Source organism: Staurois parvus, unplaced genomic scaffold (assembly GCF_062004578.1).
Source record: "Staurois parvus isolate SC_StPar_1 unplaced genomic scaffold, SC_StPar_1.0 ptg000043l, whole genome shotgun sequence".
NCBI lineage: Eukaryota > Metazoa > Chordata > Amphibia > Anura > Ranidae > Staurois > Staurois parvus.
Window position 1 is genome coordinate 149,621 of NW_028317839.1, and position 21,566 is coordinate 171,186.

Sequence of the window (21,566 nt, forward strand, 5' to 3'; positions counted from 1 at the left end):
AAAATAAGTTGACTCAAGGTCAGGGGCGGACTGACAACTCATGGGGCCCCCGGGCAATAGGGGATCATGGGGCCCCTGTGTCCTTGCCCAAACTCAAAAAAGCCTATGAAAAAGGTACTAGGGGCATCTCATGGGGCCCCCTACTGACCCCGGGTCCTCGGGCAGTGCCCGAGTTTCCAAATGGTCAGTCCGCCCCTGCTCCAGGTACCTGTGTGCTTGCTAATTTCCCTCATACTGTATTTGGGGATGAGGAAAACCATGCTTTCAGTCTTGCTAGGATAGAAGCATTTTAGTAATCCTCAATATCTATATATCCAGACCCTCCTGCTAATCTATGTTTGATTAATTTATAATCTGGGTCTTTTGCCCTGCCATATAAAATGGGCCATCCACATCTCTTTCACATTTTTTAAATGAACAAAATAAAACTAACCCTCACCCTCTTCCAAAAATACAAGCATGACTCACCAAGCATTTGTACTAGTATCCTCAAAGAAAAAGGAACCCTTGTTATGACAATACTAGCTTGTGAGCAGTCAGTATCAGTCTGGTGTTTCAAGAGGAAGAGGCAAAAGAAATCGAGCATATTCCTTCCTATGAACCAAGCAAACCAGACTGAGAGCAGATCACCAACATTTTGGCAGTGTGAATTTTAAATAATTTGTTCATGTTTTTCGCTACTGTCTTTATGCCTTTGATCACTGCCTAATATAAGAAGAGCTTACAACACGGTAAAGAGTTTGGACTGTCTGCCATTTCTTCCAACGTTCAGTTTTGGACAAGATGTTCACAAAATGTCAGTAGAGGAAGACAATCATAGAACCAGAGAGAGGTTATATTTTCTAACAAAAGACTAAATTGTTAGATATTGTTAGTATTTTGTTGGTATTTACTTATTAGGCAACTTTAAATTGCATAGCATGTGTTTTACAACTGTAGCTGTACGTACTGGGAAAACAGCTTCACTTCTGGTACTTAAACTCAACGTTTACTGCGGTCATCCAAAATGCTCTTTGCTTAGCTTATTTAAGCCAATCCTACCACCAACATAGGAGCACATTCTAAGATACAATAAAAACTTTGTAAATATGTGTGTACTCAAAATGCCTGCAGATAGAAAATGCTAATATAGTGTTTTGAGGCTCCAAATCCAAATTACAGTTAGAAAATCTACCTCTAGGACTGTTCTGTGTTATTTGTGTGCCAGATGTTGTGTGCATTAAATTTCTGTACTCTAACAATGAATGACAGCTTCCAAGACAAACAATGAGAGAAAAGCATTTACAATGGCGCAAGTGAAATAGAAGGAGTTAATGTGCCTCTTCATCAGTAAAACAGTAAGGAAATGTTTCCCTGTCTAGCCATTAATTCTGCAGCCCTAACCTGCTCTTGTGTGCTCCTACGAATGCACTAGACACAGCCAAACAGAAACCAGGGCAGCAAAAATGACAGCCTGTATCAGGCTTAATATAGCCAGATTTAGAACTCTTTCTGAACTAATGCTGTATTACTTTAGATTTGAAATTCTGCTGTAGAGAAAGGGGAGAAGGACGATACGGCATGTGATGTGGTCTTTTAGGTAATCTGTATGCAAATTGTATTGTGTATAAATTTAGGAGTGCATTGTAAATGACAGTGTATTATTTTTAATTGGGGTGCTATAGTCTCCATAGTATGTTTTCTTGTTCAATATCTTTATTTGTTTTACCATGAAGTCCAAATATTGAATAAACAGTAGTGTTATCATTTTACAGTATAGCAATACTGTTGCATAGTGAGTACATGGTTAACCATACATACATAACTGAGGCAGCAAACAACTGTTATGACCTTCTGGCAGTCCGTGTGATATACTGCTCCAATGGTACACATTCAGGTTATTTGGGAGTATGGTAAATGAGTAGATAGATCATGAAATGTGAAGGTGAGAGGAGATAAGTAGGGATGGTTGGGAGCACAACTGCTTGGTTGGGTTCTGAATTGGTTTACGGCCTTAAAGCGGTATTAAACCCAAAACCAAAAATGTAATATGTGTAGCTTACTAATCCCTAGATGTGATGGCTGCATTCGTTTTATTTTTTAGTTTTTTTTCCTTTATTTCACCTAGTGATCAGTAACACACTTTCTCAAGTGTTTTGAAATTTTCTCTGCGAAAAAATTTTTTTCTTCATATGTGGAATGATGCCATGTATTCTGGCCTGTAGTCCCATCCATCTGGATTCCTGGTTGTGATTACAAGGCTGCAATACACTAAATGTTGAATTCGCCAGTCCCCCACTGAAACTTTTTTATTTCCTGTGTAGTGGTACCCCCGTTTGAACCATCAGTTGGATAGGTCCCTTGGATCTTTTGCCGTATTCTGCCCCATAACCAGGCACTCTTTGCCTCAGAATACAGCCCCGGGGGGGGGGGGGAGATTGGGTCCTTTTTGGGCTTTTATTTCTTGAGTAACTTGGATAGGGATTAGGGAATGGTAAGATGCTCCGAAAAGAACTATGTACAACTGAGACACTAAGGGGTTTATTTACTAAAGCTGGAGAGTCCAAAATCAGACTCCCTTCTGCATAGAAACCAATCAGCTTCTAACCTCAGCTTGTTCAATGAAGCTTTGGCAATGAAACCTGGAAGCTGATTGGTTTCTATGCAGAAGTGAGTCTGATTTTGGACTCTCCAGCTTTAGTAAATAAACCCCTAACTGTTTTCTTCACTTTAACTGCAGTCCTTGCAGAGCCAGCAAGGGACTTGGCTTAGTGGAAGCAGATGAAAGGCACAAACTTCTTTCAGTAATTTGAGCAAAGTCCTTGTCACACAGAATAAGATGGGCTAGGCAGTACCCCTTTCTTTCCTGAACTTCCAGCTGACTCTCAAATACCAGAGGGGTGGGTGGCAGCAGCCCACAGGCTCCGTCTCTAGGATCTTTCAATCAGTATGTACTCACAAGCCCTCAGATAAATGGATGCCTCCTTCCACTGTCTGCTGCTAGACCAGATCTTCCCACGAGACAGTCCCTCAGTCAGCTCCAAGGCTTCTCAGCTACGGCAGCTAAGGTCTCACGAACAGCAAGCACATGGCAGGGTTACCTGGGATTTGAAAATGGAACAATCATTCTTTTAACATGAAAGTTTGTTAGTTTTTCAACTCATGTATAGCTTGCTTCAAGGGTTTAGGTTATGCATGATTTGGCAATAGTTTGTTGGGCAGCTGTAAACCGACAACAGAGAAACCTGAATGTGTTTATCACTGTTGGTAATATAATAGGGCTTTGTAGGGGTGTTTACATATATAGTACATATATAGTACATATATGGCTACATATAACGTAGCCATAGAGTGCATATGCTATTGGATACACATTGGCCCAGAGTATCTGTGTTACAGGGCATGTCCACCATATATGAAGAATAGTATCGGCCGTTCGTGTGTTTGCTGAACGGTAAGGGTGTTCGGCAGGCTGTTCACCTGCCAAGCGCCCCACAATGCACTGTGCATTTTGAGAGCCATAATTGGCCAAAGCAATGCACCTGAACACAGGTCAGGTGCAATGCTTTGGCCAATCTCAGCACAACGCACTGTGAGAGCCATGATTGGCCAAAGTCACAGTGACTTTGACCAATCATGGCTCACGGCTACGTCCACGCCCCACACTATATAAGGCTACCAAGTAGCCTTGTGTAGTGTGTTGCTGGAGTTTAGTGGACTTAGTGGTGTGTTAGGAGTATAGTGCAGTATGGTGTTGTGAAGTGTAGTGGTGTTAGTGAAGTGTCATTGTGTTTTATAACACTTCTGCGTCACCTCTGTACCCATTTTTTTTTTCTCTGTTAATTTTTGTATTTATTTTAATTTTTTTTAATTTTTACAGCATCAGGCTATGTTGCTGCATCATTAGTTTTCCCCCTTCTGTGTTGCAGATGTTCCTTCTTCTGAATCAGCAGTGGTTCCCCATCTTTATAAGCAGATAAAAATGTAAGTTAAAAAAAAATGTCAGTCCTGCTGCAGCAGGTTCTATACATTGTACAGATGTGCAACTTTGCAGATAGTTTAAGAGGACCCCCCAGGCATGATATTTAAAGGAATTTTTAATCTTTTTTTTTACTTTAAGCAGTGAAAAATGACTGCCCCTTTAAAAACAGTACTTTTTGATTTTTTTTCTCACTGATTCATGTCTCTCCGGGTAGGACCCAAGTCCCCATACCCCTTTTATGGCCAATAACATACATATAAGCCTTCAAAATGGGCACTTTTGAATACACAAGTTTGAAATATCCCTGCGTCTGTACAACCTTGATAAAAGGCAGGTGGGTAAGTAGGTGTGAAGGTGCCTATGCAGCTCAGGGCTGTGTACCAGCCATGAGTACTCTATGATCTGCCTCAAAATCAAGAGCATTTTGTGAGTATGTTTTCATTGTGAGACAGATTTGAGCCCAGTCTGCTTTATCTAGGTGTAGACCTATATCTGATTCACACTTTTGTTGATAGGTGAGCAGCGAGTTGGTAGAGTGGTCCAATAGCATAGCATTTATGATAGACTCTCAAAATATAAACAGATTAACTTCAGATTCAAAGAACAAGGGTTTGATTTGGGATATACTGTAGTTTAAATTATGGGCACTAAAATCTTACAAAGAATATGGGATAAAACTAGGTTTAGATATAACTTCCTTTCTACAGGAATCCAAGAATTTGAACATTTATTATTTCACGAGGTTTTAAAAAATGATCACAACAAAGAATTTCAAGCACAGATGCCTGCTGAATTGTTAAAAAATGTATTAACCTTTGCTGTAACTATCAAAAAAAGTGTTAAATGTCTGAAATAGCATGGTGCAAAAAGTATAAAAGTGAAATGATGGGAGTACTTTTTATCTTTTTCATCTCTATAGCTATAAAACAATTCTTGCTGCGGGGAAAAAAATATGGTATATAATCCTAACGTGGATCTTAAAGCTTGTTTTTCTTCAGGGACTCCATGCAAGATATGAGATAGGATGCTACGACATCTCATTACAACAAACCTCAACCATACACATCATAATTCTATGCAATATAACAAACTTACCAGTGTAAAGACCTCTTCTAGTAAATAGACAAATCATAAAAATGTTTTTCTCTAGGACATTGGTCTAGTAGTACTTTATGTCTACTCAGTGTAAATAGCTGTAGGTATATACAAAATATCCCACATCATGAAACAAATTTATGAGGTTTGCCTAATGAATATATCATCAGGGTGCCTTCCTCTAGAGCCAGGATCTCAGTAGTACTCTACTGCATCTCAAACAAAGTACACAAATGTCCCAAATGATATAACAAACTTGAAGGGCTTTTAGAGCTTGTAAAAACACAATAAAAACCCTTCCCTCTAGGGTCACTGGCCGTGCCTGTAATTTACAACACTTCATTATGAATAACTCCAACTGTACAAGCAAATGTCCCTTGCAATATAAAAAAGTGTGTTTTTAGGAAATGAGAAAGAGGGACACCTTTTAGCACAAAGTGTGTAAGTGTAAAATACACCCCTTGGTTGAACCGGTTCTAAATAATTAATTTACAGAAAATGATTAAGTAAATCCACAAGTGCTTTTTTCACCACTACTTTTCAAGTATACTGTTTTTTATTAAATAACAAATGCAATAATTTGGAGGTTGGGTGAAAGTTTTAGTGTTATAGGTTTTTCAGTAGTTTATAGCACTTTTGTCTTTACAGAGGTCTAAACATAATACCAAAAATGACAAATGAGAAGAAAAGGGGTACAAATAGATTTTGTTCTAGTAAAGGGACAGTGCCTCCAAGTGAGGAACATGTGAAGGCAGTTTCAAGCTAAAAAATGATTAAAATGATGTCATGGGCCTAGTAGGAGTTTCTTCTGATGTTACCTCAAAAAGTGAAAATGTGGGCAGCACAGTGGCTAAGTGATTACCACTTCCGCTTGGCAGTACCAGGGTTCAGCATCAGTTCAAATCCCAACCATGGCCCTGCCTGGAGTTTGTACGTTCTCCCTGTGCCTGTGTGGGTTTCCCCTGACACTCCAAGGACAGTTTAAAGCGGAGCTCCAGCCAAAAGGGGAAGTTCCGCTTTAAGGACTGCTCCCCTGCTCCCCTTTAAGGATTGGCACTTTTGGGGGGTGGGGGGGAGTGGGTACCTGAATTTGACAGGTACCAGCTCCCACTTTTGGTCTGATCACCTAGGCGATTGGAAGCGGAAGGTGTTCTCCCTCCCTCCCTGTAGTCTTTTGGGACACGTGACAGGTCCCAGAAGACTACAGGACCATTCATGAAGCGCAGCGCTACTCATGCATGTGCAGTGGGTACCCGGCTGTGAAGCTATCACAGCCGGGTGCCCACATTGAAGATGCCGTCCTTCTGGAATACAGGACGGCCGGTGAAATGGGCTCAGGGGTGGACTGACAACTCATGGGGCCCCAGGGCAATAGGGGATCATGGGGCCCCTGTGTCCTTGCCCAAACTCAAAAAAGCCTATGAAAAAGGTACTAGGGGCATCTCATGGGGCCCCCTACTGACCCCGGGCAGTGCCCGAGTTTCCAAATGGTCAGTCTGCCCCTGAATGGGCTGCGGGGGACACACCGTGGGACCGAAGGACAGGTAAGTGGCTGTTTTTTAAAAGTCAGCAGCTACATTTTTTGTAGCTGCTGACTTTTATTTTTTGACAGCGTGAGTGGAACTCGCTTTAAGTTCCTTGAGGGCAGGGATTGATGTGAATGTACAGTAAATATGTATATGTGTAAATGTTCGGTGCTATATAAGTGCCTGTAATAAATAAAATAATAATAAATAAGGTCAGTGGCCGGTTGTACTCTGGGATACTCACACAATCACCTTTTGTTACTAATCCTAACTTTTCACAAAATGTGCTCCGGTAGAGGAAAAATGTAGGCATTGCAGACAGCAGCCTCTCAGTAGTATATATTTTCTCTAAAACTACAGTTCAGTTTTAAACAAAGCTGTTTTCTTGTGGCTGATGTTTAGATATAATGCCATAATGATGTGTTTATACTCCTACCTGTTCTTTTTTCAAAGCAATTTCTATGTTGTATTCATACTTTGTCTAAGCCTGATGTAATGCATTTTTATGGCTAACAGAGAATCAGCTGAGAGCGAGCAAAGAAATAAAAAAGTATATATTTGCTTACACCTGCTGTTTCCTTGTTCTAATTGCCAGCTAGACGTTTCTGTGAACTCAGAACAGGCAGAGAGTCTGTAAGAAATGAAAATCAAATCGGGACAAGATGACTATTTGACTGCTTAACAAACAGTTTTTAGTTTTCTGGAACGCACTTATCAGCATAGCCAGAAAAGTACTTTTTTGTTGTATTTCACTGACAACTTGTATACTGGTGTAGTATATTGTTTTGCTTCTTTTACTTAGGTTTCTATTCATTTGATAGAAGAAGTTTTTGCTGTATTTTACTCATTTATGCAAGAACTGCTGCTTGAAGCTTCTATCCTGTTTGTTGGCAAGGGGTATAGTGTAGGTAGGTGTTGTGAACCTTCCACCATGTTCCCAATTAACGCGTTGGGAGCAAAGTCTGGGTCACATAAGAGAACTACTCCCAGAGTGGGTTCTTCTGGGCTATGCTAAGCACCTGTAACAGGATCACTTTCAATGCACATGGGGTACCTTTACTCCTTGCTGTTTTCAGAAAGGCTCTGGGACAAGATTTAGGTTGCTGACGGGAATACTCAACCTTAAGGCAGGTAAATCTTCCCAATGTAGACTTGCAATTAGAAGAAGCATGCTGAGCCTTGTCCACAACTACCTGTCCAGCATTTTCCAGTAGCGGAGTGGGCCTCACCATGCACCTAGCATGGGCTCCAATATGCACTTGACTTTTAACTCTTGAATCTCCGTACAGGATGGGTACCTCTGTGGTGCAAATCCGCTCTCTTTGCTATGGGAGACAGCCTGCTGGTGGAAGGAGTGCCAATAACATCGACCTTGCTGCTGGAGGCTGGTCCACCTATGACAGGTACATGCTAACAACAAGCTGCTAGCCAGACTTCCATTACCCTAGGTAACCACTGATTTGCACTTCATATTGTGTTAACTCTTGCAGAGCTGTCTACACCCCAAGGTGTTACATGACTGAAAACTTACACCACGGGTGCCAGTTACTTGCATTACACCCTTTTGAGTAACCTGCATGGAGTGCAGGTCCCCAGATTCAACTTCCTTTCTAGCAAGCACAGTAGTAACACCATCAAATCTCACTCCAGGTCTCCTAAGACTAGAGGTTGGAGGCAGTAATGTCTAGGATCTCCTAGATTGTAAGCTCCAAGGAGCAGGGCCCTCCTATCCCTCTTGTATTGAACTGTATTGTTGCTGTATTGTCTCCCGTTATATTGTAAAGCGCTGAGCAAAGTGTTGGTGCTATATAAATCCTGTATAATAATAATAATAATAATATCTCACACTTCCGATATACAGCTATGAGGCTGTAGACATAGGAGTCTAGGAACACTCACATGTCAGGAAGTTTACTGCCATTTTTTAGGAGGAATTCAAGACATAGGGTGCATTTTTCAGGTTAGTGCTCAGATACAAATAATCCTGTAACATAGCAAAGCTTCCACATTTACTCTGTTAAAGCAAAGCTATAAAAAGAATGCCTCTTACCAAAATCATTACACAGACCTCCAAAGATTCTGTGTATCTCCTGTTTTCAGATTCTGCTATGTTTTTGTTTTTTATGTATACTTTGTCAGTTTTTCTGCAGTAAAATGAATTGAAGTAAAAATCCAATACATTATTATGTGGCTTGTCCACATCTATGGGCTGTTGCTTACTGCTTTTCTAATTACAAGACTAAATAAAGATGAACTCTAGGTAGACATAAAAGACACAAATTAATGCAGCTCTGTAGTGATGAATACATCATTAAATATGCTATAAATGCAGGCAGTGTAAGCGCCTGAATTGTACTTGGCAATAGCCTTTTGCAATTTTTTGTACAGCATGGCTGAAGTGTGAGAGAAAGAAGAACAAAGAGTTGATTAGTTTAGGTGCTGACAAGAATCATTCTGATTAGAGAGGTGAGCTAATCGCTGCATTCTATCTCCTTTCATTGTCCAGTCAAAGACTGGGCAGGTCCAAGACACTCGAAACTCAGGAGCGGGTTGGCCTCCAGACACAATATAGTAGCAGAAAAAAGTACTGCAAGGAGCATCTGTGGATTAGAGGTGAACATTGCAGAAAAAGCTAGTTTTTTTTTTTAACAAACTATTTATATTTACTTTATTTTTGACTGCAGTTCTGTTTTAAAGCATTATTAATCCCAAAACCAAAAATGTAATACACTGCTTAAAAATAGGGAACACTTTTTAATCAGAGTATAGAATCAAGTCAATTAAACTTCTTCTATTGATCTGGTCAGTTAAGTAGCAGAGGGGGTTGGTAATCAGTTTCAGCTGCTTTGATGTTAATGAAATTAACAACAGGTGTACTAGATGGGGAACAATGAGAGGATCCTAAAAACAGGAATGGTTTTACAGGTGGAGACCACTGACATTTTTTTCCCTACTCCTCTTTTCTGACTGTTTTTCACTAGTTTTGCATTTGTCTAGGGTCAGTGTGATTACTGGTAGTATGAGGCAATACCTGGACCCAGCAGAGGTTGCACAGGCAGTCCAACTCCTCCAGAATGGCACATCAATACATGCCATCGCTAGCAGGTTTGCTGTGTCTTCCAGCACAGTCTCAAGAGCATGAAGGAGATTCCAGGAGACAGGCAGTTACACTAGGAGAGCTGGATAGGGCCATAGAAGAACCCATCAGCAGTACTGGTATCTGACCCTTTGTGCAAGGAGGAACAGGATGAGCACTGCCAGACTCCTACAAAATGACCTCCAGCAGGTCACTGGTGTGAATGTCTCTGACCAAACAATCAGAAACAGACTTCATGGGGGTCGATTGGCATTTTCCATTGAACACCAGAATTGGCAGGTCCACCACTGGCTTACTGTGCTTTTCGCAGATGAGAGCAGGTTTACCCTGAGCACATGTGACAGACGTGAAAGGGTCTGGAGAAGCCGTGGAGAACACTATGCTGCCTGTAACATCGTTTAGCATGACCATTTTGGTGGTGGGTCAGTGATGGTCTGGGGAGGCATATCCATGGAGGAATGCACAGATCTCTACAGGCTAGACAATGGCACCCTGACTGCCATTAGGTATCGGGATGAGATCCTTGGACCCATTGTCAGACCCTACATTGGTGCAGTGGGTCCTGGGTTCCTCCTGGTGCACGACAATGCCCGGCCTCATGTGGTCAGAGTATCTAGGCAATTACTGGAGGCAGTTACTGGAGGATGAAGGAATTGATAGGCATGCAAAAAAGCATGTGCGGACCATACAAACTACTGAGTACCATTTTGAGTTGCTGCAATAAAATTTCAGCCAAATGGACCTGCCTACTGTATAATTTTTTCACTTTGATTTTAGGGGTGTCTTTGAATTCAGTCCTCTGTAGATTGATCATTTTCATTTCCATCAAATGATGGGGCATCCTAAAGTTCCTAACACATTACCTAGTCCATATCAGTATAGATATCCAGCATGAGATTTTTCCCCATAGAGATATGATGTGTTTTCAAAGTGTTCCTTTAATGTTTTGAGCAGTGTATATTGCAGCTTAAAATCCAATCATTGGATGTGTTACCTCCACTTGTTTTCTTTTCTAGCTGTTTTTCCCCTCTCTTTTCATCTGGTGATCTGGCCAGTAACACACTTCCTGTATTAGAGTGTCTATGCTCTGGATGAAGGAGCATAGAGACACCTATGGACAGCAGCATTGTCAGTCTGGGGGGGGGGGGGGCGGTGTTAAGTGTACTAGCAGGTTTAAATACACTAACATATTGAAGCCAAACTCCATCCAATATCCAATACTTCATAAGCAGTTGTAGCAAACAGTTTTGTTCCTTTTAGGATGAAGGTTTTACATACATGAATAAAAGCTGACACTGTAAGCACCCCTGTCAGTGTTAAATGATTTGTCTCAACCCTCAAACTGCAACTTGTGCAGGACAGCCTGTCCTGTTGAAAAACAACAGACGTGAAGCTTGCGGCTTCACAGCCGTGTACCCACTGCGCATGTGCAAGTAGCGCTGGGCTTCATGAATGATCCTTTAGTCTTCTGGGACCTGTCACGTGTCCCAAAAGACTACAGGGAGGGAGGACACCTTCCGCTTCCAGTTGGAAGTGGGAGCGGGTACCTGTCAAATTCGTACCTGCTCCCCCCCACCCCCCAAAGGTGCCAATCCTTAATGGGGAGCAGGGGAACAGTCCTTAAAGTGGAACTTCCCATTTTGGGTGGAGCTCCACTTTAAGTGTTTGCATGAATTTCCATTCAACTAGATGAGTCAGAGGGGCTGGAGGTGTTATCGGATTTGAGACACAGAACAGAGAACCCTAGTTCCTTTGGGGGTGGTGCTACATTGCTATGTGCAACATCATACTGTATATAAGAAACCTATTGCAAAAAACACTACTCTGCTGAAACAGTTTTTAGTAAGTGTGGGGGGCGTTAGTTGACACTAAATGTGATTGTCATAGATATATCAGCCAAGTCATTTATCTTGAAGAACAGAAAACGAATCTCTGCATGAAGATAAGTCAGGCATGGTAGTACTGATGTAAGATAATCTCTGGGTGTGTACAGACTTCCGTCCTTTCATCTTTCATCTGTTATCTGTTACCTACTATTTAATAGAATGCCACAGTGCAGAAAACTCAAAATGTTATGAACTCTATTCACACTTTTGTGCATACACTGAAAAAGGCACACATATTCATATATAGCACAGAGGTGTAAGGTCCTTTAGACAGAAATGAATTTATTTTTACATGGAATATTGTGAAGATATTAAATACATGTGTCACATACACATCCCAGCAATTAAAATGGAGCCATGCCTAAAGAATTGAAAATAAAATTTCCTTTTTGACAAAATACATTTTGATGATTCTGTTCTAATAAATTCTGCATGTGTATTTTTTTTGACAAGTACCAGTATATGACAAACGTATGTTACATTTAGCCTTGCTGACATTACTACTTTACTTGCCATAAACATTAGACAATGGTTAGATTTATGGGGGTTTCCACTTTCAACAAGAATGCAGATTTAATTGTTTTCTAATATGGATTTTCACTTGCTTGTTAAAAACCCCTTTAAACAAATAAATGAACCACTGAAAGAAACCCATCAGCAGATAATTCATTGACACAACAATCTTCATATTAGTTTACAGTTGCAAGAAAAAGTATGTGAACCCCTTGGGATTACGTGGAGTTTTGCATGAATTGGGCATAAAATGTGCTCTTAACGTCATCTAAGTCACAACAATAGAAGAACACAGTCTGCTGAACATAACACTACACAAACATTAGATGTTGCCATGGTTTAATTGCACATAACATGTAAACATTCACAGTGCAGGGAGGAAAAAGTATGTGAGGCCCTAGCTTAATGACTTCTCCCAGAGCTAATTGGAGCCAGGAGTGAGCCAACCTTGACTCCAATCAGTGTGATGATATTGGATGTGTTGCTGACAGCTGTCCTGCCCTTAAAAAACACACACCTGTTTTGGGTTTACTGGTTTCAAGAAGCACTGTCTGATGTAAACCATGCCTTGCAGAAAAGAGCTCTCAGAAGACCTACGATCAAGAATTGTTGACTTGCATGAAGCTGGAAAGGGTTACAAAAGTATCTCCAAAAGCCTTGATGTTCATGTGTCCACGGTAAGACATACTGTCTACAAATGGAGAAAGGTTAGCACCGTTGCTACTCTCCCTAGGTGTGGTCGTCCTGTAAAAATGACTGCAAGAGCACAGCGCAGAATGCTGCATGAGGTAAAGAAGAATCCCAGAGTGTCAGCTAAAGACCTACAGAAATCTCTGGCACATGCTAACATTTTTGTTGACACATCTACAATAAGGAAAACATTAAACAAGAATGGAGTACATGGGAGGACACCACGGATGAAGCCATTGCTGTCCAAAAAGAATATTGCAGCACGTTTCAAGTTTGCAAAAGAGCACCTGGATGTTCCACAGCACTACTGGCAAAATATACTGTGGACAGATGAAACCAAGATTGAGTTGTTTGGGAAGAACACACAACACTATGTGTGGAGAAAAAAAGGCACAGCACACCAACATCAAAACCTCATCCCCACTGTAAAACATGGCAGAGGGAGCATCATGGTTTGGGGCTGCTTTGCTGCCTCGGGGCCTGGACGGATTGTTGTCATTGATGGGAAAATGAATTCCAGAGTTTATCAAGACATTTTGCAGGAAAACGTACGACCATCTGTCCGCCAACTGAAGCTCCGCAGAGGATGGGTGATGCAACAGGACAATGACCCAAAGCATACAAGTAATTCAACAAAACAATGGCTGCAACAGCACGGAATACGCCTTCTGGAGTGGCCCAGTCAGAGTCCTGACCTCAACCCGATTGAAATGCTGTGGCATGACCTTAAGAGAGTGATTCACACCAGACATCCCAAGAATGTTGCTACACTGAAACAGTTTTGTGAAGAAGAGTGGTCCAAAATTACTCCAGATCGTTGTGCAGGTCTGATCTACAACTACAGGAAACGTTTGGTTGAGGTTATTGCTGTCAAAGGAGGGTCAACCAGTTATTAAGTCCAAAGGTTCACATACTTTTTCCTCCCTGCACTGTGAATGTTTACATGTTATGTGCAATTAAACCATGGCAACATCTAATGTTTGTGTAGTATTATGTGTCAGTAGACTGTGTTCTTCTATTGTTGTGACTTAGATGACGTTCAGAGCACATTTTATGCCCAATTCATGCAAAACTCCACGTAATCCCAAGGGGTTTACATACTTTTTCTTGCAACTGTATGTGTGCATTTAATATATTCATGCATGCTATTTACCTGTAAACGTCTTCCTTGAGTTGACACCGAAATGTCCTAAGATGGCTGCTGGGCACATCATCTTGGATGGAATGTCAGCAGCCCCAACAGACTCAATGCTGTCACTCAAGTGATACTCTATAGCAGGCATCACTAAATGGCGGACAGTGGTCCAGATCTGGACCCAGAAACATTCCTTTTCGGACCACAGCCTCACCAAATAGCTGCCTGAATGTCCTCTCCTTGCAACCGACTCGCCCACCCGCCGCTGTCCTCAAGGAAGGGCACAACATTTGAGGTTCAGCAGGACTGTCCCTTTCAACATTGCATTCCTCCCCCCCCTCCCCACACTGTCCCACCTTATTCACACAAGACAGGAAGCATGGCAGGTCTAGACATAGGGTGCAACTTTTCATGTTAGGTAGCCATTCATTGGTTGCGGGTGATTGATTGCTAGGCAGCAGGGCACCACTCTCTGTCTGCTTTTTCTTTCCAGCTCTCTCCCCTCTCACTTACTGTCCAGTCTCCCAGGCTTCTGTATAGACCTGCCCCTGCCCACACGCCTCACTTCTGGGAAAAGTAGTCCCCTGATACCCTGTTCCCCTGCAAAGTCCTGCGATTCAGCATACAAGGTCCACGGGGCTGCTCTGCACAATGTAAGTGCCACTGAATTTTCAGGACACTGCCATCTTGTGTTGATTTTTCCATCCTGCAGCTGACATTACAGCAAGGGTGTTACACAATTGTATTTGAACCCAAAACAAAAATAGCTGGTACTTAGATGCAGTGGTCTTTTCAGCTTGTCTTTCCTTCATGTTCACCTGATAATACCTGGTAAATAACACATTTCCTGTCCCTTAATGTCTACACTCATTTCACCAATGTACTGTATCTATGGCTGCCATGGTTGTCGCACAGATTGGATTTCAAACATGTCTGCCTTTGTACATTTCTATTATATGGTGGTTTGATAGAACTAGTAAAGATAAGGTTCTTTGCACTTTCTTTTAAACTCACAGCAAGTTACAAGGACACTGCATTTCTTGCAAGATCAACAAATGTTTTCGGTACTTGTCAAAAATGTTCTTCATCTAAAAAAAAAAAGAAAACTAATGCAGCCACCACATCTAAGGACTGGTAAGCTGCAATATAATCAATTGTTGTTTAAGGGTTTAGATACATTATAAAGAGCAGTGAGTGTAAGAGAGCAGAGTCCAGCTCTCTTTAATAAGGAAATGTAATTAACATGCACACCATGCTAAGGATGCCTCTTCCAAAACCACTATTGGTTTTCTACGTATCAAAACCTCCTGGACTCACAAAATACTGTAAAGAATGTCACAAACTGTACCAAGCAAAGCTGTACCAGGCAATTAAGCTGGCAACCAAAGTATCCAATGAACCTAATGTTATCCCCTGGAAACTGGTGGGCCCCAATGAAAAAGTTGACCTGCCCCCCCCCCCCCCCCACTACCACCTGCTGCTTCCACTGCCTGCCAAGATATTTCCAGTGGGATTGTATGTAAAGGAGGAAACTCAGAGGGCCTGGCCTGGGCCCCACTTTCACGTGGCAGCCCAGAGTGTGGCCTGTCTGCCCCACATTGCGTGGAAGTGCATAACTGAGCAGGGCAGGGAGGGAGGAACTGTACTGGGCTGGGCAGGGGGACTGAGCAGAGAGTGTACTGCTAGGGAAAAAGGCTTGTAGGTGAAACTGGAAACTCAGAGGGCCTGAGACAAAGACAAGAAGACTGAGGACACAGTGCTCAATCTCTATATCTGTAGCCTCAGCTGCACAAAATTAATGAACAGAAATAGCTCTGCACAGAACTTTCTGTTCATTCACAAACTGAAGTATAATAAACACAGTTTATTAAGCTTTGGTTATGAATGAACACAGTGAGTGAACGGTAGCAATCAAACACTGTTTTCAGTCAGGAAAAAAGGGGCTGGAAATATGACATATTGCCTCACCCCTCTTCTTGATCTCAATCCCAAAACATCCTCCTCAGCAGCCAGCGGGAGAGGAGGGAAAGCTGGAAGTGCTGGGGGGCGGGGCACCAGGGGAGCACACAGGGGGATCCAGGCAGCAAAAGGAGGGGGGACATGGACAAGGAGGGCGGCATTTTCTGGAACCAACCCCCTTTCCTCTTGCAGCACTTGAATGCCAGCGGGAGAGAGAGGAAGAGAGGCAGGCTTTCAGTTTCTGCAAGAGGAAAAGGAGGTCGGTTCCAGTAAATGCCACCTCTGCTCCTGTCCAGGTTTCCATCCATAAAACCTAGTGTGACAGGGAGGCCGCAAGGACCCCCTGGAGTATGGGCGGTTTTGCCATTGCAACCCCTGTGACCCCCAAAGTCCCTGAAGAAGTGATCAGGTGAATCCTGAGTTTACATTTTAATTGTTTTGCTGTTTGCTGTGATCATGAGGTGAGTACAATAAATATATTTTAATTACTCAAACAAATGCTGTATGGAATCTTGTCATACACTACATTTTTGTGAGTCCACTAAATCATGGAGTGCACACCAATAAAGTACCTTGTGCTGTAGTCACCAACCTACCAACATCCATCAAGTTAAACAGAATCTATTGCAGCCAAAGTTGTTCCGCACTATTTGAAAGAAAGTTTGTGTAAAAATAGTTACTTTTATTTTCTAATCAAAAAGAGCAGCAGTACAGCATATTATAATCTCAAATAGGGAAAAGTTTCAACCCCCACTAGCTCCTTTTCAAAACAAACATGTATGAGCACAAAATAGCAACGCATGTTTAAATACTACTGATATACTGTCACTTCAATTCATCACGAACCAATCAAATAACAGCAAGCAAGTGGACCTGATAGGGGACTACACCTGTGATCCTTGAAAAAAACTGATACAGCTTACATCAAATCAAGACCAAATTAATTAAAAATGTTTAACCTCTTACGTAAATATCACCCCATTTACAAAAGGAAACTTCAAGGGGAGAATCAGGATAAAACCTGGTATTTTAGGCTCCATGCACACGGGGCGTTTTGTTAACGCTGGTAACGTTAGCTGTGTAAAGTCACATTAAAAACATGAGTTTTTCAGCATTTTTGCATTTTCGTTTAGCTGCGGTTTTCCGCGTTTGCAATTTTTAGCTTTTTGTTTACCAAAAAAAATTGGTCAAAAAAAGGCCCAGAAACACCGATTTGCGGCATTTTGAGTTTTTTAGCTTTTTTTTACCAAAAAAAGTTTTTTGTGGTCAAAGAAACATCTGAAAACACCGGTTTGAGGTGTTTTACTGTGTTTTTCAGCATTAGAGTGTTTTTACAGCTAAAAAACTCCTCTAGAAACCCTCTAGTCCTGGGTTTTTCCAGCCAAAAAATGTCGAAGCCAAAAAACGTTGATTACATTCTATGTGAGCATGAACACATAGGATAACATGCTGGGGAGTTTACTAGCTGTAGAAAAAACCAATCAAAAGCTAAAAACAGCCGCTGTAAAAACGTCAAGTATGCATGAGGACTAAAAACGCAAGTTTTTCAGCTTTTTTTTTAGCATTTTTGCATTAGCTTTTAACGCCATTTTACTGGGATTAGCTGCGTTTTCCCACAGTTTTTCCATGTTTTTAGCTTTTTTTTTACCAAACAAAAGTCCAAAATCGGCGTTTTGCGGTGGTTTACTGCGTTTTACAGTGTTTTTCAGTGTTAGAGCGTTTTTACAGCTAAAAAACTCCTCTAGAAACCCTCTAGTCCTGGAGTTTTTTTCCAGCCAAAAAACGTTGATTAACCATTAGCTGCCCGGCCAATGGCCGTTTGGCGGCTTCAGATGTGTTCCTCCATTCCGGGTGCACGCCATTTGGCGTGCTCCCGCACATGCGCCGTTTGCACTAGTGCAGAGCGGCGCAGCAGTGCGATCTGTCGCCGGCCGTGCACCTCGGACACGGCCGATGACAGATCCGAGTACCGGCTCCCGTTGCTGGTACCATGTGACCTGCTGTGACCAATCACAGCAGGTCACATGACAGTTGTATAAATGGATGGCTTCATTCATGATGCCATCCATTGTATACTAGTGCCTAGCTGTGAATGGTCACAGCTAATCACATGCACATGTCATGTGATTAGCTGTGACCAAATCACAGCTAAGCACAAAAAAAAAAAAGAAAAAAAAAAAGCTGAATGAATCGATTTCATTCAGGTAAATGCTTGCTTATAGCAAAGTAATTCTTTGCTATAAGCAAATTGTGTAGAAAAAAAAAAAAATACTGTTACTATGGTAACATGTACTATTTTGGTCATAGTAAAATATGAAAAAAATCTTAAAAAAAATAAAAAAAATTGTAATAAAAGATTAAATATAATAAAAAAAAAAATATATATATATATATATATATATATATTTTTTTTTCATACTGTCACCAGTCAGTGTCCCTGTTCACCGCCATGCCAGTTATATGATGACGCTGTACTGCACTGGTGACAGTATGTAAAAAAAAAAAATAGTGAAAATAATTTTTTTCATTTTTTCATTTTCGGAAAAATTATGACAAAAAAATACAAATTCAAAAAACTCGCCATGCCTCTTATGAAGTACGTCGGACTGTCTACTCTGCAAAAAGGGGTCATTTGGGGATATCTGTACTATTCTGACATTCTTGGACCTCAAGAAATTAGATTGGCCGTCAGTACTTCAGGATTGATCAATATTCAGATCTATCCCATAGTTTGTGAACTCTATAACTTTCCTACAAACTAAAAAATACATCCTAATTTGGGTTATTTTCACCAAAGACATGTAGCAGAATACATCTCGGCCTAAATTTATGAAGAACAATTATTTGTTTGTAAACTTTTATAACAGAAACAAAGAAAAATGTGTTTTTTTTTCAAAATTTTTGGTCTTTTTTTGTTAATTTAGCAAAAAATAAAAACCCCAGCAGTGATTAAATACCACCAAAAGAAAGCTCTAGTTGTGTGAAGAAAATGATAAAATTTTAGTTTGGGTACAGTGTTGTATGACCGCGCAATTGTCATTCAAAGTGTGAGAGCGCTGAAACCTGAAAAATGGCCTGGGCAGGCAGGTGTAAAATTGCACGGTATTGAAACGGTTAAAGTCTATGTGTGCATGGGCACATAGGATAACATGTTGGGGGGTTTACTGGCTGTAGAAAAAACATCAAAAGCCAAAAACAGCAGCTGCAAAAACGTCCAGTGTGCATGAGGACTTATTGTGTATATTATCTTTTTCATTTTTAATTGAAGAATCATTTGGAATGAAGGAAGTTGATTAATTAAATGCAGGTCATCAAAAGATTGTTCTGTTTTACTTAGATCCTTGATATTTGATATTGCCTGGAACTTACTGTTCCGATAATACACTGTGATAAAACACAGCCACACAGTCAATATGACTTTCACAAATTTTATTTTTCTGCCTGATGATAATGCTGGGTGTCTGCCAAATCATAATTAATTTAAAAGTTTTCTATACGTATAAAAGTCATTGAATCAATGACCTTTAGCAACAAGAATAATGATACTTTTGCACTATATGCATGCCTTCCCAGCCCTAAGGCCTGGTTCACACTAGTATGATTTCTTATGCAACTTGCAGAGAATTTCAGAGCAATAGAAATCACATTGTTTTCAATGGTGTCCAATCAATGTGACCCAGCACAAAAGGATTTTGGAAAAAATATATAAAACAAATAATGTAGCGCTGCTTACTCAAACATGTGAACCTGAATATATCACATCTGTGCAAAGAATAAATATATCTTACAAACAAAATCTAATAGTGGGTAAGGCTTCAATACATCAGTCCATATATCACATAAGTGTCCAACACCAATAGAATTCAAAGTGTTGGTGCTTCTTCAAATCCACTTCATTTGTTGAAAACGCAAAAGTGGATACTCTGCCCTAAAACCAAGATTGGTAGAAGGGGTGCTTCTGATATAAGCAAGCAATTATCTAAGAGGAGAGTAGGTTTATGGAGTATTCATAAGGAGTGGAGGAAAACAATGGAAATATATTCATACATGCTATCCGAAAGAGAATTGGAGGTGAGATTTCTGGGAGCAGTTTGGTGGCACAAGATGGCACGAAGTGGATTTGAAGAAGCATCAGCACTGAATACTATTGGTGTTGGACACTTATGTGATATATGGACTGAGGTATTGAAGCCTTACCCACTATTATATTTTGTTTGTAAGATATATTTATTCTTTGCACAGATGTGATATATTCAGATTCACATGTTTGAGTAAGCAGCGCTACATCATTTGTTTTATATATTTTTTGTACATATTATGTGGGAACACATGCAGATGTCAGCAGCAGCATTCACAAACACATTTAGGCATTTTATGTAGTTAGCAAAGGAGTTTTTTCACTATTTTTGTTTCATTGATTTTGGAAAAGTTTCCGGCACTACATGTTGCGATTCAAGTGCAATTTTGGCCTCATAGACTTCACTTTCAATACATTTTTATGGAAAATTTTAAAGGGACAAAACAATAAGTAGATCTGAACATCAACTTATTGTTTTGTCGCTTTAGAATTTTCCATAAAAATGTATTGACAGTGAAGGCCAACTTGAAATTTGCAATCTCTGAAGGCCTCATAGAATTCAATTAAAATGCACAAAAATTGCATGTACATGAGACTCTGATTTTTGGAGAGAGATTTATTTGGTTTCTTTTTTAATTTAAATCTTTTATTAAACTTTTTTCCCCATTACAAAAGCACAGTAAAATATCATTCACATCCAAAATACAAACATTCCCCTAGATTTTGCAATCTCACCTCCCAATATCTCTTGTATGAACTGGATAACATCTTGCCAAAACCCTTGTATTTTTGGACAATCCCATATATGTGTCATTGTTCCCTTAGATCCACATCCTCAGAGATTTACAGTCAGGTCCATAAATATTGGGACATCGACACAATTCTAACATTTTTGGCTCTATACACCACCACAATGGATTTGAAATGAAACGAACAAGATGTGCTTTAACTGCAGACTGTCAGCTTTAATTTGAGGGTATTTACATCAAAATTAGGTGAACGGTGTAGGAATTACAACAGTTTGCATATGTGCCTCCCACTTGTTAGGGGACCAAAAGTAATGGGACAATTGGCTTCTCAGCTGTTCCATGGCCAGGTGTGTGTTATTCCCTCATTATCCCAATTACAATGAGCAGATAAAAGGTCCAGAGTTCATTTCAAGTGTGCTATTTGCATTTGGAATCTGTTGCTGTCAACTCTCAAGATGAGACCCAAAGAGCTGTCACTATCAGTGAAGCAAGCCATCACTAGGCTGAAAAAACAAAACAAACCCATCAGAGAGATAGCAAAAACATTAGTCGTGGCAAAAACAACTGTTTGGAACATTCTTAAAAAGAAGGAACGCACCGGTGAGCTCAGAAACACCAAAAGAATTGGAAGACCACGGAAAACAACTGTGGTGGATGACTGAAGAATTCTTTCCCTGGTGAAGAAAACACCCTTCACAACAGTTGGCCAGATCAAGAACACTCTCCAGGAGGTAGGTGTATGTGTGTCAAAGTCAACAATCAAGAGAAGACTTCACCAGAGTGAATACAGAGGGTTCACCACAAGATGTAAACCATTGGTGAGCCTCAAAAACAGGAGGCCAGATTAGAGTTTGCCAAACGACATCTAAAAAAGCCT